Raw genomic sequence first — 13,893 nt, 5'->3', positions numbered from 1 at the left:
ATTGGGCTTCTTTGATTTGCACATTTGTCTTCATAAGAGTTGGGAAGTTTTCCTCCATTATCTCTTCAATTAATCTTCCTAACCTTGTACTCTTCTCTTCTGTTTCTGATGATTCACTGATGATTCTTATATTTGTCCTCTTCATGTTATCCATAATTTTCCTGAGATCTATTTCAAAATTTTCCACCTTTTCTTTTGTTTTTTGCTTTTTTTTTTTTTACGTGGGCAGGCACTGGGAATTGAACCCAGGTCTCCAGCATAGCAGGTGAGAATTCTGCCACTGAGCCACCAACACACTTCCCACCATTTGTTCTTTTTGTGTGCTTCAAATCAATTGTCCTGTCCTCCAATTCACTTATTCTTTCTACTGCCTCTTCAAATCTGCTATTGTGTGTCTTTAGTATATTTTTTATTTGGTCTACAGTATCTTTCATCTCTGTGATATTTACTGTTTTTCTATTTATTTTGTCAAATTATTCTTCATGCTCTTCTAGTGTCTTCTTGATTTCCTTTGTGCCATTAGACAACCCATTGAATTTATTTAATAGAGTTTTATGAACATTTTTGACTAGTTGTTCCAAAGTCTGTGTCTCCTCTGGTGTTTAAATTTGGTCTTTAAGGGTGGGCTGTATCTGTCTGCATCTTCATATGCTTTGTGATTTTCTGTTGCCTTTGAGGCATTTAATTATCTTGATAGCTCTAGAAGTTGATTTGCCTCAATAGTGTGAGACTTTGTATTTGCATGATGGGCATAAGGCAGGACAAGGAGTTTGGGGAGGGTCACAGAGGTGCGGTGGCAAGTGCAGTGCAAGGCAAGGTGTGGGTGGGGATGCTACCCTGGTGCCTGGGAATGTAGGATGCAGTGCACAGGGTTGTGTGGGGGCAGCATTGGGTCATGGGTGTGGGGTGCAGCTCCATAGCTCCTAGAAGTGTAAGGGCAGGGTGCAGCATGGGGCCACAGAGGTAAGGTGGGAGGCAGATCAAGGGGGCTGTGTGGGTGCATGGAGCACAGTTGGGGGTGGGTTTCAAGGAAGAGGAGGGTGTGGCATGGGTGTGAGCATGCACAAGCAGGGTGCAGGTGCACACATGAAGTGCAGAAGTTGTGAGGGTCAGGGGTGCTGGTGTGGTGGGTGGGTGTAAGGGTGAAGGGTGTGGATGCATGTATGTACAGGGGTGGAATGCAAGTCCATGCATATGTGGGGTGTTTGAGCTGGATGCTCAGTTCAGGGTGCAGTTCTGTGGTTCATGAGGGGGTGGGGCATGGGTCAGGGGGCAGGGCACAAGTGTCAAAGAGTAGTGGCGTGGGGGAAGGGCAGGACCAGGGTGGCAGTAGGTATGTGCCATGTGGGGGGGCAGGGTGCTGTGTTATGGGGGATGGCCAGGGTGCAGGTGTGCACATGTGCAGAGTGTGGGTACATGCATGCATGGGGTGGGGGGAGGGCATGGATGTGTGTGTGTGCAGGGTGCAGGGTGGTGGGTGGTTATGCATGCATAGGGCAGGAGGGCAGGGGTCCATGCGTGCCTGGGGCAGGGAGAAGGCAGGCCCAGGATGGAGAGGGGGTTGGTGTGAGTGTGTGGTGTTGAGTGTGGGTGCAGGATTTGAGGGGTTGGGGCACATGTGCTTGGGGTGCCAGGGTGAGGGCCTCTGGTACCTGGGGTGCGGGGGGTAACAGGGGTCACCAGGTGGAGGTGTTTGGTGCATGTTGGGGGGCCACATTCAAAGAGCATGGCTTGGCTTACTTCCTAGTCTCTGTCTCCCTGTCCATGCATTCCATTTGGAAAGGGGCATGTCAGGCTCTTTGTATTAACTGAATGGCCTCTGGTTCTCTACATCTCAATTCTTCAGCATTTTCATCCAGAACCTCTCTATGTAGTGTAGAAGACCCTTTCAGGTCATTTACACCCTAGAATCACTACCCTGGTCATTTTTCTGTCTCTTTTCTAGCTGTTCCTTGGAGCAGGGGTAAACTCAACCTATCCTATTCCACCATCCCCTGGGAAGTTTCTCTGTTATTTCTTTAAGGCATGCTGAATCCATCACACTTTTCATTTTCACTGCTATCATTTTAGTTCAGACTCTCACCCCTGGATTCTTGCAATTGTCTCTTTACAATCCTCCTTTCCACTGCTTTCTCCCCGCTACCCTTTGAAACTTCCTGAAAAGCAGTTTATTGTCATTATATTACTCCTCTTAGAAACAGCCATGGTCCCTGGATGCTAATGTATAAACTCCACCTCTGTGGCTACTCTGCCATTCAAGCCTTCAGGAACTATCTTCTCTGATGGGTGTGAATGGACCCCTCCTGCTTTCTTCAGCTTGTAACACCACCTTCTCTATGAGCTACACTGGGAGCTCACTCTCTAAATCACACAATGTTCCCCACACTAGCCCAAGATCAAGCTGCTCCCCTTGCTGGGCCATCCACTCGCCTCTCTCTTCCACTGATCCATATGAAGGGCTGCACGGCTCAACTGAAGTCTCTTCTCAATGGTGAAGCCTAAGTCAAACATTCCAAGGCACAGAGTCCTACTGGTTCTTCTGATCTCTGCAGCATGTACTATTCACTCAGGGACTTAATTGCATGTTTTCAGATACAGGTGTTCAGTTATTTCATGCTGACAAAACTGCCAACTTCTTCTGAGCAGGACCATGTGCTTTTGTACAATGGTCTTTCAATGACCTTTATTAGGTTCCTCCCATAGCCTAGGCAGTGTGTGAAGTGTGGGGTACAGGCATGAATTAACCATGTCTGCTGATCCTTCTGCAATCTAGATTTTGGCCCCGACAAGACTTCTAAGGTCAGGTTCTGCTGTACCACTTAACCAGCAAGGCAGGTGGCATCTCTCAAACTCAGTTTCTTCATCTGTTAGATGGAGATCTTTATATAACAGGTTAAATTAAATTAATAATGCATGTTATGGTCTTTTGTGCTGTTTAATCTATTGAAGATTATCAGTAAATAGTGTTTCCCTTCTCCTCTGATGAAAACAGAGCTGCCATCAAGGTGGCTTCCATCTTAAAATGTATCTAGCCTGTCAGATATTCCCTACTCACAGTTTTCACAGTATCATCTGATAAAGAAAGAGAGGAATGAAGGAAACCCCATGTTCCAGCCTTCTGAGTAAAATTGGGAGTGGAAGCCTCCAAGAATCTTTCTCCTGGTGGAACCCAGAGGACATAAAACCTGCCTGCAAGCAGCCATGTAATTGTAAATTTTCCACATGGGTTGTAGATTGATTGTTTGGATGAGCTTCTCATCTTCTAAATACTGGTCTTAATGCTTTGCCTACCTAGAAAGCACTGAGCACACAGTAGGCTCATCACCCATACTCACCAAGGTGCATAGGACTAGGCTGTGTGAAGTCACTGAAGGAAAAGAGTAGGAGGGGCTGGTACCAACACCAGCCAGGGGAAGGTATTTTCAAAGAGGGGTGCCTCCACTTCTATGTAGCCAGAGCTGACTTGCCATCTGCTTTTGAAACTCCCTGCTGTTTCTTCCTCCTGCTTCAATTCCACTCTGCCTGCTACTTTCTCTGTGCTTCAGCCTTTTGTCCAGAGGCCTCAAGTTGGCCCTGAGCCTGTTCTCAGGGCCCCAAAACCTCCACAGGGAAGGAAGTGACCAGAGAGAAGTGTGTGGTCCTGTGTGTGGACCTGCATGTGCATAGCAGGAGGTGTGTAAGAAGTATGTGAGAGTATGGGAAAATGAGTGTAAGTGAGAAAATAGGAGGGAGAAAGGAAATGAGGAAGAGAGAGTGAGAATAGCAGGAGGGAGAAAGGGGGAAACTAGAGAGAATTAGAGTAGGAGGGAGCTGGGTGAAAGGGGCAGGGGGTGGAGAAAACCTCTGTGTGTGCATGTGTATGTGTGAGAGAGAGGGACAGAGAGAGAGAGAGAAACTCTAGTTGTAGAACAAGTCCCTGCAAATAGCATTTCAAGCCCAAAGGATGAGAGGCTGAAACCAGGACACAGCAGCAGTTGAACAGCAGACTGGAGATAAGTTTGGAATTGTCAAGAACAGTGAAAGAAGTATCTAACATGCAGCTATCTCTTGAATCTGAGATTGCTCTCCTGTGCAGGAGCATGGGATTTCTTGTTGTTTGGGTCCTCGTTGCATGTGTTGCCTTCCCTCTGGGTGAGGAGATGAGGGGAGGTTATATGCTTGCTGGTTCCTGCCACTTTTGGCAAGAGGGTGGTGGGGTGTGCAGTGGTGTCTCTCCATGGGGCCCAATCCTTAAGTAACTGTTGACTCCCAAGTTACTCTCTGGAGTCTGGCCCTAAACTACCTTGCAGATGTCTAACCTCTGAGGAGTCTTAGGAGACTGAACCCTTTGCCCAAGGACTTGAAACCTACCATCCCCTCCTCTGGGGTCTCTTCTCCTCAGGGAAAGGGACAGTATATTCCTTATTGCCCTGAAACATTCCTGGGAGCCTGGGGACTGTTAATGGGAGTTTCTAGAGCTGAGTTGGAGTCTGGTGCCAGAAGGGTTGGTTTTGCTGAGAACTGCTTCTTTCCCTCAGAGCTCCAGAATTGCCCTGCTTTTCTAAAGACCTCTGTTCTTGAAACACTGGAGGAAGGTTCAGATGAAGAGACATTGTATTTCTTGTAGCTGAGGATGCACTTAATGGGGTCTTTTGGGTTAGGAGCAGGGAGATTGGGTGTATGGTGTGTGTGCACATCTGTGTTCCTTGGATGGTGAGGGGAAGAAATCAGTGTGACTGTTTGGGTGTATGGTGTGTGTGCACATCTGTGTCCCTTGGATGGTGAGGGGAAGAAATCAGTGTGACTGGGAGGGAGCCAGGTCTCAAGGGTGTGATGAGGACATGAAAGCTATGGGCAAACCCCAGACTTGGGCTAAGGGGCCAGGACACCATGGTCCATTTAGCCTGTCCTTTTCTCTAGAACCTTTTATGGCTACCTGGGCTCAAGAGGAGGCTCACCCAACACCCTCACCATCGACTCTGGAGACATTTGAATAATGAATTCTGTTTAAGACTGAAAACCTAGAAGTTCCATCTGTAACAAGACTCAAAATAATTACAACTGATGACTGCCTGGTAAACTCAGCCAGAAAAAAAACAGAACAGCTTTTGGCCACCAGCAATTACAAGCAGCACTGGCTTCAGCACAGACAGAACTTTTAAATGAACACATGAATACATTGCTGAGAATAAGAAGGCAAGAGAGACTGCTAGAGCTGGGGCTGAGGGTAGTGGGCCAGGGGAAATGAATTGGCAACAAATGGAGTGACTTCACCCAACATGTGAGGGAAAGAGAGGCCTCTCCCCTCTGCCTTTGCCCACCCTAGTTCACAGTGATGAAGTAGCAAGAAGAGTTGACATGGAATGGAATCCTAGGGGTACTTACAATCTTCCAGGGCATCCTTCAGTTTGAACCATACTGTGGAAAAACAGGAGATGAAGTAGGTTCCTTGCCATGGATGAGGCTTGGAGTAACAGAACACGGCATGTTTCTTCTTGCATGGCCTAGGGGAATGATGGAGACTTTGGAACCCAAGAGACAGAGATGCAAAGGCCAGCATTGCTACAATTGTTAAATTGTGTGGCAACTCAACTATTATGAGCCTCAGTCTTCTAATCTGTGAAGTGAATAATAACAAATGCCCTCTTTGAGGGCTCTCATAAAGATTATACTGCTGTCTAGGAGCTGGTAAGAATTCAATAAAGTGTGGTGTCTGTCCACCACCTGCCCCCTTCTATCCTTGAGGGGTGTGCTGGGAGCCTTTCCTGGACCTTCAACCCTTACTCCGTGAACTGAACTGATCTGACTTCGTGTGTTGGTTTAGAAGAACCAGAGTATTGAAGACACTTTTTAAATATTGGCTAGTCATTTGGTTAGGGACTTCTAGAAATGAAACTGCAGGCATTTCTTAACCAAAGTGGAGAGGACAGGGCTATTGTTTTGTCCCTGGTCCTTTCATGGGCTTCTTGTTTTGTACAAATTTACTTTGATTTATCTGTGAGGTCCATGAATCTGATTCCAGCTGAGATTAGCTGTTGAAGCCTGGAACTCTTGGGACTTTAAAAAACCAAAAGGCAAGCCCTTAAAGTCCTGGCATTCAGAACACTGGAGTGGAGATTTTCAACCTGATTTGAAGCCTTTCCCATTTCCCTGCACTTCATCCCCTCATCAACAGCATATCTCACTCTAATCTCCTATTTCCATCTATGAGTTCAGGCAGGTTTTGAATCCTTTGAAACTTCCTCACAGACCGAAATCCATTTTCTCATCCAATGCCCCTCTACCCTTGCCCCATTAGGAGCAGGTGCCAAAGAAGGATGAGATAAGACAAAAGCAGGCAGAGAAAGGGATGGAAGCACTGGAATACCTGAATGGTGGAGACATGCATAACCTTAAAGCTCAGCATGGCTCTGTGAGCAAAGTCAAAAAAGCAAGTCAGACCTTAGAGAGGCCCTGGCTACACAGCCCCACCTGCACAGGTGACATCAGGAACATGGCATCCAACCCAAAAACTTCCTCACAGCTTCCTCACAGACTGAAACCAGTTAGGTGACAGTTCACAGATCAGTGTCTCTACAAACCCTCTTGTATTTTCCAGGTATCATCTCTGCAAACCCGGCCATTGCCCCACTGCAAAGCATGGCACTTGATGCACTTGCTCTGTCTCTATCCACCACCCGTCCCTATCTCCTACCTCTTGCATCTATGATTATCTGCATGGACTCTGCTTCATTCTCTAGTTTCTCCCTGTTTATCCCTAGCAAGAAACGTCTTCAAGGAGCCTGGGCTGGATGCCATGTTCCTGATGTCACCTGTGTAGGTGGGGCTATGCAGTCAGGGCCTCTCTCAGGTCCGATCTGCTTTTTTGACTTTGCTCCCAGAGCCATGCTGAGCTTTAAGGTTATGCATGTCTCCACCATTCAAGCATTCCAGTGCTTCCATCCCTTCCTCTGCTTGCTTTTGTCTTATCTCATCTTTCTTTGGCACCTGCTCCTACTGTGACAAAGATAGAGGGGCATTGGATGAGAAAATGGGGACCAGAGAGTGACTACATTATTTAAGATAACGTGTATGGAAGCAGCATGCAACAATAAGAGAAGCAGGGCAATTAGAATCTCTGGGGTGGAATTTGGGTCTGGCCATTCACTGATTGCCTGATGTTGCAGGTCTCGGGTTTCTCATTAGTATAACAGAGTTGTTATGAGGCTCCTACTAGGCACATGGGAAAGAGAGCCCATAGTGGACACTCAACAAATGACCCATATTCCTCCATGTCAACCAGTCAGGTTTCCCTGCCTCTGGAGGCTACAAGGATTGACTTTTATTATCTCTACTTTGAGAATTTATAAGGAAGGGCAGGAAGGGCTGGGTGGGCAGAGAGGAAAGCCAGGGTCCTGTGAGTGCTCCTACCCATTCTAATGAAAGCAGGACTCTCATGGAATTATTTAGGTTGGAGGGTTCCTTTGGGGTGACCACTCTGCACCCCCATTGGACCCACCTCCTCCAAGATGTTCTGGCAGAGTTCTTAAGTTAAAGCCAACCTGCAGCTCTGTGAAGTCTGTGTAAGAATAAAGGTATTAGTCTGCATGCCGAAAGGTCAGCTTATGCCACTTGCTAATGGGTCTAGCTGATTCAGACCCTTTCTAGATCATGTTTCATTATATATAAATGAGAGAATAATAATTATAGAACTTTGGAATATTGAACAATTTGCTAAGTCTCTCTGAGTCTCTTCTTTTCTGTTTCTAAGAACTTTTACTGTTGCCAAAAAGAAGGAAGAAAAGAAAACCCAGCAACTTGACTTTATTTGTATTTATCACCTTAAAATGTACCACTGTCTATTATATTTTGTATCTACCTACCAACATATCCACTCCTCAGATAACCTGAGACCCTCTGAGGATTAGAAGTGAGTCATAGATATCCCACAAATATTTACTGATTATCAAATAATCACCATTGAGCAGGTTCTGAGGCTATGAAGAAGAACAGCACTTGAGTCTTATAATCTAGGAACTAGATCGGTGGGTGGGGGGGGTGACATAGAGGAGAGAGAAAGCTTTAAATAAAATAAATTGCTTTACTTTTTCTTGCTTCCAGGACAGTATCTTCCATATAAGTTTCTCAGTAAACACTTACAAATTGACTGATAAATAAACCTAATTCTCCCACAGCAGCAAGAACTGTTGTAAATTATAAGTGGAAACAATAAATGGTAGAGGATTTTTGCTTAAAAACTTGGTGGCATGAGCACATGGGCTTTGTCTTGGCTTCTCTCCCAAACCTTGCTGAAATGACAATGAGGATTAAAAAAAGGCATATTAATAAATGTTAAGATATTAAGAGAAAAAAAGCATGTGAGGGATGACAATAAATATTAAAAGTAGAAAACAGATGAAAGAAAGATAACTGCCTTAAAAATTTTAAGTGGAGACTTAGGCTTCTCTGTGTGTGTTTGTATGAGATGAGAAAAAAAGAAGTAGTTGATAAGGAAAGAGGTTTGATTACCCAAGGCCACAGACCCCAGCATATGTCCCCAGTTTCACCCCACCCAGCAGAGACTGGGGGACTTGCATGGAGGAGGAAGATGGGGACGGTACTCTGAAAATGAAGGACTAAGTGAAAGTTTGTATTGAACACTGAGACTTTTGGCCTTCTTCTCTTATTCTTCAAACCAGACTCACAATCCTCCTAGGCAGGGAATAAGATGATTCTTCTCTGGGGAAACTGGTCTTCAACAAAAGATTCCCAGATATTGAGTCCTGCCCAATAAAAACAAACCCACCAACTTACCCATCTGCAGTAAAGTTCTCCACCAAGCTTTGCAGGCAGTGTTGGCTAGGCTAGGTCAAGTAACCAACCATTAATCTCACTGACAAAGTTTCATGATGGCAGTTTCTCTTTCCCTCAAGGTATATGTCCACCATGGGTTGTCTGGAGGCTCTGCTCCATTTAACCTGGTCTTAGCAGATGAAGTAGCCACTATCAAGACCCATCGTGTTGTGAAAGCATGTTGTGGATTGTGGGCTGACTCTTAAAACTTCCCATGGAAGTGGCACCCACAACTCCTGTGCACTTTTCCAAGGGCCATAGCAGGTCATAAGGCCGCATCTAACTTTTTGGTTAAGGGTGCAATTTTACCATGTACTGGGAAGGGAAAGAATGGGAACGTTTGTGAACAACCTGGATAATGGTCTTCCCATCTGGTCACTGAACACTTTATTCCCTCTCTTTCCCACATGAAAATGATGCTACCCCTAAAGTCAATAACTATTGTCATTTCCAGTACTGATGTTGAGCTCAACCTTGCCATCAGTGGTTCCCAATAACTGACTCCCTATCAAAGGTGAGCTCACGAGGTTCTGTTTCAGGTCCAGGCCTGGCCTCTCCCAACCTGGTGACCTAGGAACTAAACACACACCCACAAGCACATACATATACCACACACACCACACATATATGCAAACTGCACACAATACACACACAAGTCACACACGATACATACATCAGACACTCGCATGCACACCATACATGATATGTACTAAACACAGCAGACATGCATACACCATGCCATCACTCCTATATACACATATGCAACCCACATGCACACCCACAGCACAAACCACACTCTACATGTACTACACACACCACACATAGAACATACCCATCACAGCACACACACATATCCATCACACATACAAATACACATACCACATTCTCTGCACATATATACACAAGACACATACCATACCATACCTACAGAAACACACACATATACTGCACACACACAGCAAACCATGCATACACACCACACATGCACACACATACCAAACAGCATGTCCACACACATGCCATACATAAGCACATACCATACACACATGTACAGCATACACACATCCCATACTTACACACACACAACCACACATCTCAAAAAGGCAGACAAGATAAGTTATTTGCCTCCCCTCCATCCTTCTAATATGTGACCATAGTAAGCAGAGCCAGACTGTGGGCCGTGGTGTGTAGCAATTCTGAGATCCCAGTGGGCAGTCCTGTGCTGGGGCTGCGAGGGAGAGGGGGTTTCCCTAATTCCTCTCCTTTGTTCCTTGTGTTCTATAGTAATCTGCAATGCTATTTTCCATGTTTTTGCTTTTCCATCATTCTCCTTTGCTCATCTGAGGTGGACACTGGTGACTTGCCTTTCTTTAGGAGTGGGTAGGTTAGTTCATGTCCTCTCTAAAATAGAGGAACCAAGAGCCATTTTAAATTTTGAAGAGCCCGGGCTGACAGTTCATTCAGAGGTATCATGCTTCCAATTACCCAGTTAGCTTATTACCTATTTGATGGTTCCATGTGCTAACAACCACATACGCAATTCTTCTGTAGAAAAACTTCCCAGATTTGCTGTATTTACTTGCTTTTTTTGCTCCAGGCCTCTCAGTTTGTATGCAGGTTCCTTGGAGCAATCAGGTTTTGATGGGAGATCTACACTTTTAGCCCCTACGGTGATCATTTTCCTATTAGAAGGATTTTCTGGTTGCCACACTCTTAGCTGTATCTTTACTGAGAGGTCTTAGTCCATTCAGGAGTTTTAGCTTTGAGCATGGTGGACATACTTTTGTGTTTTTACTTTTAGACTGATTTTAAATCATCCTTTAATTTTTTTTTCTTTTATCCTAGGTCTACTCAGTCTTTTTTCCATTGCTCCTTGGGGTTGAAAAGTAGCTTCCTCTTCAAACCAGGCAAATCCCCCAATCATTAACTTTCAGTTTGTTTCATTCTTGTGTAAATACCTACATATTCAATCCTGAATTCATCACTGTCTTTTGCTTTTGGCTTTCTTCTAAAAGCAATGAACATCAACTGATGCATGCTCTTAATATTCTGTTTTCCAACCTGTTTTTCTAGCATTAAAATTCATTAAGTTATTATCTATCTCCCAGATTACCTCAGGTGATAATTTTACCAGTTGTTTCCCCATCCATTAACATGGGCCACCCTTTTTCTAAGGGTTTGTTAAATGTCTTTGTTGCCCACTTCTGGGCCATTAAGTCCCTGCTACAGATCCCAGGTCTTTGATATGGCAGCCCCCTATTTCTGTGTATCAATTTCCTTATATTTCAAGATAGTCGAGGTTATGCTGACTCTCTCTGGCTTATACTACAAAGGTTTGTTCCTCACTCATGGTTAGTATTGAACCTTGTGAATGGTCCAAAGGACACAAGCAGTTGATGTCCAAAACAGGAAATCATTGTGTCAGTGTATTAATTTCCTATTTTTGCATAACACATTCACTCAAACTTAGTGACTTAAAACAACACAAAAGTTTATTCTCTTACAGTCCTGGAGGTGAGACGTTTAAAATCAAAGTGTGAACAAGGCTGTGTTTCTTCTGGAGGCTTCAGGGAAGAACCTGTTTGCTGGCCTTTTGCAGCTTCTGGAGGTTGCCTGCATTCTTTGGCTAGTGCCCCCTTTCTCACATCACTCCAACCACTTGTTTCTCTCCTCATATCTACCATGACTCATTCTTTTCTTATAAGGACTACAATAGCCCCTCTCAGATAATCCAGGAAAACCTCTCCAACTCAAGCTCCTTACTTTAATCACATCTGCAAAATCCCCCCCCCCTTTTTTTTGGCCATATAAGTATTGTATTAGTCAGGGTTCTCCAGGGAAACAGAATGGGCAGGATATACATAAATATTATGAGATTTATTATAGGAAATTGCTCATGAGACTGTGGGGATTGGCAAGTCTGAATTCCATAAGGCAAGCCTCGAGATAGGTACTCCAAGGAAGGTTTGTGATGAAATCCCTATGAGAAGCTGGCTGGCTGAAGTAGAGAGAGAAATTCTTTTTGCTGACTGCTGAAATCACCAGTTCTCTTTTTAAGACCTCCAGCTGATTGGGTGAGACTTCTCTCATTGCTGAAAGACAGTCTTCTTTGTTGATTGTAGATGCAATCAGTGATAGATGCAATCAACTGGCTGATTTAAACCCACAAAATACCCTCACTGTAACAATCAGATGAGTGCTTGCTTGACCACAACTAGACACCATCACCTGGCCAAGTTGACACACAAGAAGCACCATTAGAGATACACTGATTTCTGGAATTCGGGCATGGAAACTTTAGTTGACCAGTATTCAGTCTACCATGCCAGGACAGATGGGTTACTTAGAAATATAGAGGTAAATCCTAAAGGGAATCACTCAGCGGTTGAAAGTGGTTCTTTCTGGAGAATGGGAATAACAACGAAGAGCGGTGGGACCAGAGGCTGCTAGTTAACATAATGGGCTTTTCTATCCTTTAAATATGTGTGTGGGTCATTTCCTTATATCAAAGTGTAAAAGTGTCTTGATGCAACAGTGGATTATAAATTTTTAAAAGCGTGAGATTGATGATTTCTGATTATGGACACAAAGTAGCCATGTGACAATGATCTGGTCATTCACTTCTTCTGTAACATATTTTCTATTTCTTAATTTAACAATTAAGGCAGTTGATGGTATGACTTCTTAGGTCCTTTCTGGGCCTCTTGTCTTAGAACTAAAAGGGTTCAGTTGCCACGGTCCCCTTTAGCAGAATGGCCTCAATTCCCACATGACCCCTGGAGCTTCATGCAACACCAGTAGGCCCGCTTCTGCCCCTTTCAAAGTAAAGGTCAGGTCAAGGGGCAAGCATCTGAAAAACCCAGGCCAGGCTTGAATGCCGGCTGCATGGAAGGCAGCTGGCACATATGGTTTATTTAGATGCTTTTAGTTCGGTGTCACGGGAACCCCTCTGAGATTCCCTGCTGTGTAATGGAGCTGGCTAAAAGTTGCTCTGGCAGCTCTTTAACACTCAGTTAAAGCTCTTCTCTATAATATGTCATTAACTTTTAAAAAATTTATACATGCAATTGAAGTGGAATTAAAGTGCTCTGTGGTTTTCAAAGTGGCTCATGTGAGGGAGTCTGTGAAATTGTTCTCATCTGCCCAGTGTTCAGTTTTCAAATTTATATCTGCAATTGAGTTGGAAATTAAAGTACAGTTTTTAAGGTGAGTGTGAGTGTCTTGCATGGCACAGCATTAACCATTTTAAATTTATAAATGTAATTAAAATGGGATTATTTTGGAATTAGGAATTTAGCAAGGGGAAAATACATGCTCTTTCTTGGAGATATGATCATTTTATCCTTCCTGGGTTCTAAATTCTTGGTTAGTATACTGCCACCAAAGTCTTCAGTCCTGTAGAATAGCAAGCTGAGGTTTGCCCTGCCAGAATTTTTGAGACTTCCTCATCACATCAGACATTACCCTTTCTTGACTTACTCTCCCCTGTTGAAAGCAGAGGGCTACTTCCGACAGGGTTTTCAGGCTGTATGCATTGTGCTCTTGTCCTTTAAGACTTGTAAGTCCTGAGAATGTTAATTTGTCTTAGTGACATTATGGTAGAGAGCTCTATGGTGGAGAGGTAGGTGTCCCTGGAATTGCACGTTGACTGGTTTTCAATGAGCGTAATTGGAATTAAGTGAACAAAGACCATGAGGCATGTCTGGGCACTGGCACCAGGCAGGTAGTCACTCCACTTCATCCCAAATCTAGCCTGTGGCTTTTTTGGATAGGGCAACCCATATCTTTCTGGCTAAATAAGAACCAGGAGGGGTGCCTGTGAAAGAGGCAGTTCTGTGGAGCCACACGGCATGTTCTAGAGGATTACAGAACTAAATTGCTGAATTACTCCCAAGTCCCTCTTTTCTGATTCCTGTGACATTGTCAGAAAATTCTTTCAATCTTTTGTCCCTTTCTGGTGTGGACTGGTTCCTTTAAGACTGATTATCTCTTCCAATTGTGTGATGAGGAACTGCCTGAATTACCTGGACAGCTGCTCTGGCTCTGGAAGATTCCAATGTGGCAATGCAGGCTGCTTGTTCT

At 44.4% G+C, this 13,893-nt stretch overlaps 1 long non-coding RNA gene across 1 annotated transcript in view; it reads right to left on the bottom strand.

Moving 5' to 3' along the window:
- Nucleotides 1-13,893, bottom strand: part of LOC143686144 (uncharacterized) — a 34,070-nt gene that overhangs the window by 18,743 nt on the left and 1,434 nt on the right. Inside the window, exon 2 of the long non-coding RNA XR_013176927.1 lies at nt 5,365-5,483. This is a non-coding gene — a long non-coding RNA (uncharacterized LOC143686144). The remainder of the gene's footprint in view (nt 1-5,364; nt 5,484-13,893) is intronic.

The sequence above is a fragment of the Tamandua tetradactyla genome, chromosome 6, assembly GCF_023851605.1.
Source record: "Tamandua tetradactyla isolate mTamTet1 chromosome 6, mTamTet1.pri, whole genome shotgun sequence".
Lineage (NCBI taxonomy): Eukaryota > Metazoa > Chordata > Mammalia > Pilosa > Myrmecophagidae > Tamandua > Tamandua tetradactyla.
Note: the sequence above shows the minus strand (reverse complement) of the source record. Positions and strands in the feature narration are given on the sequence as shown.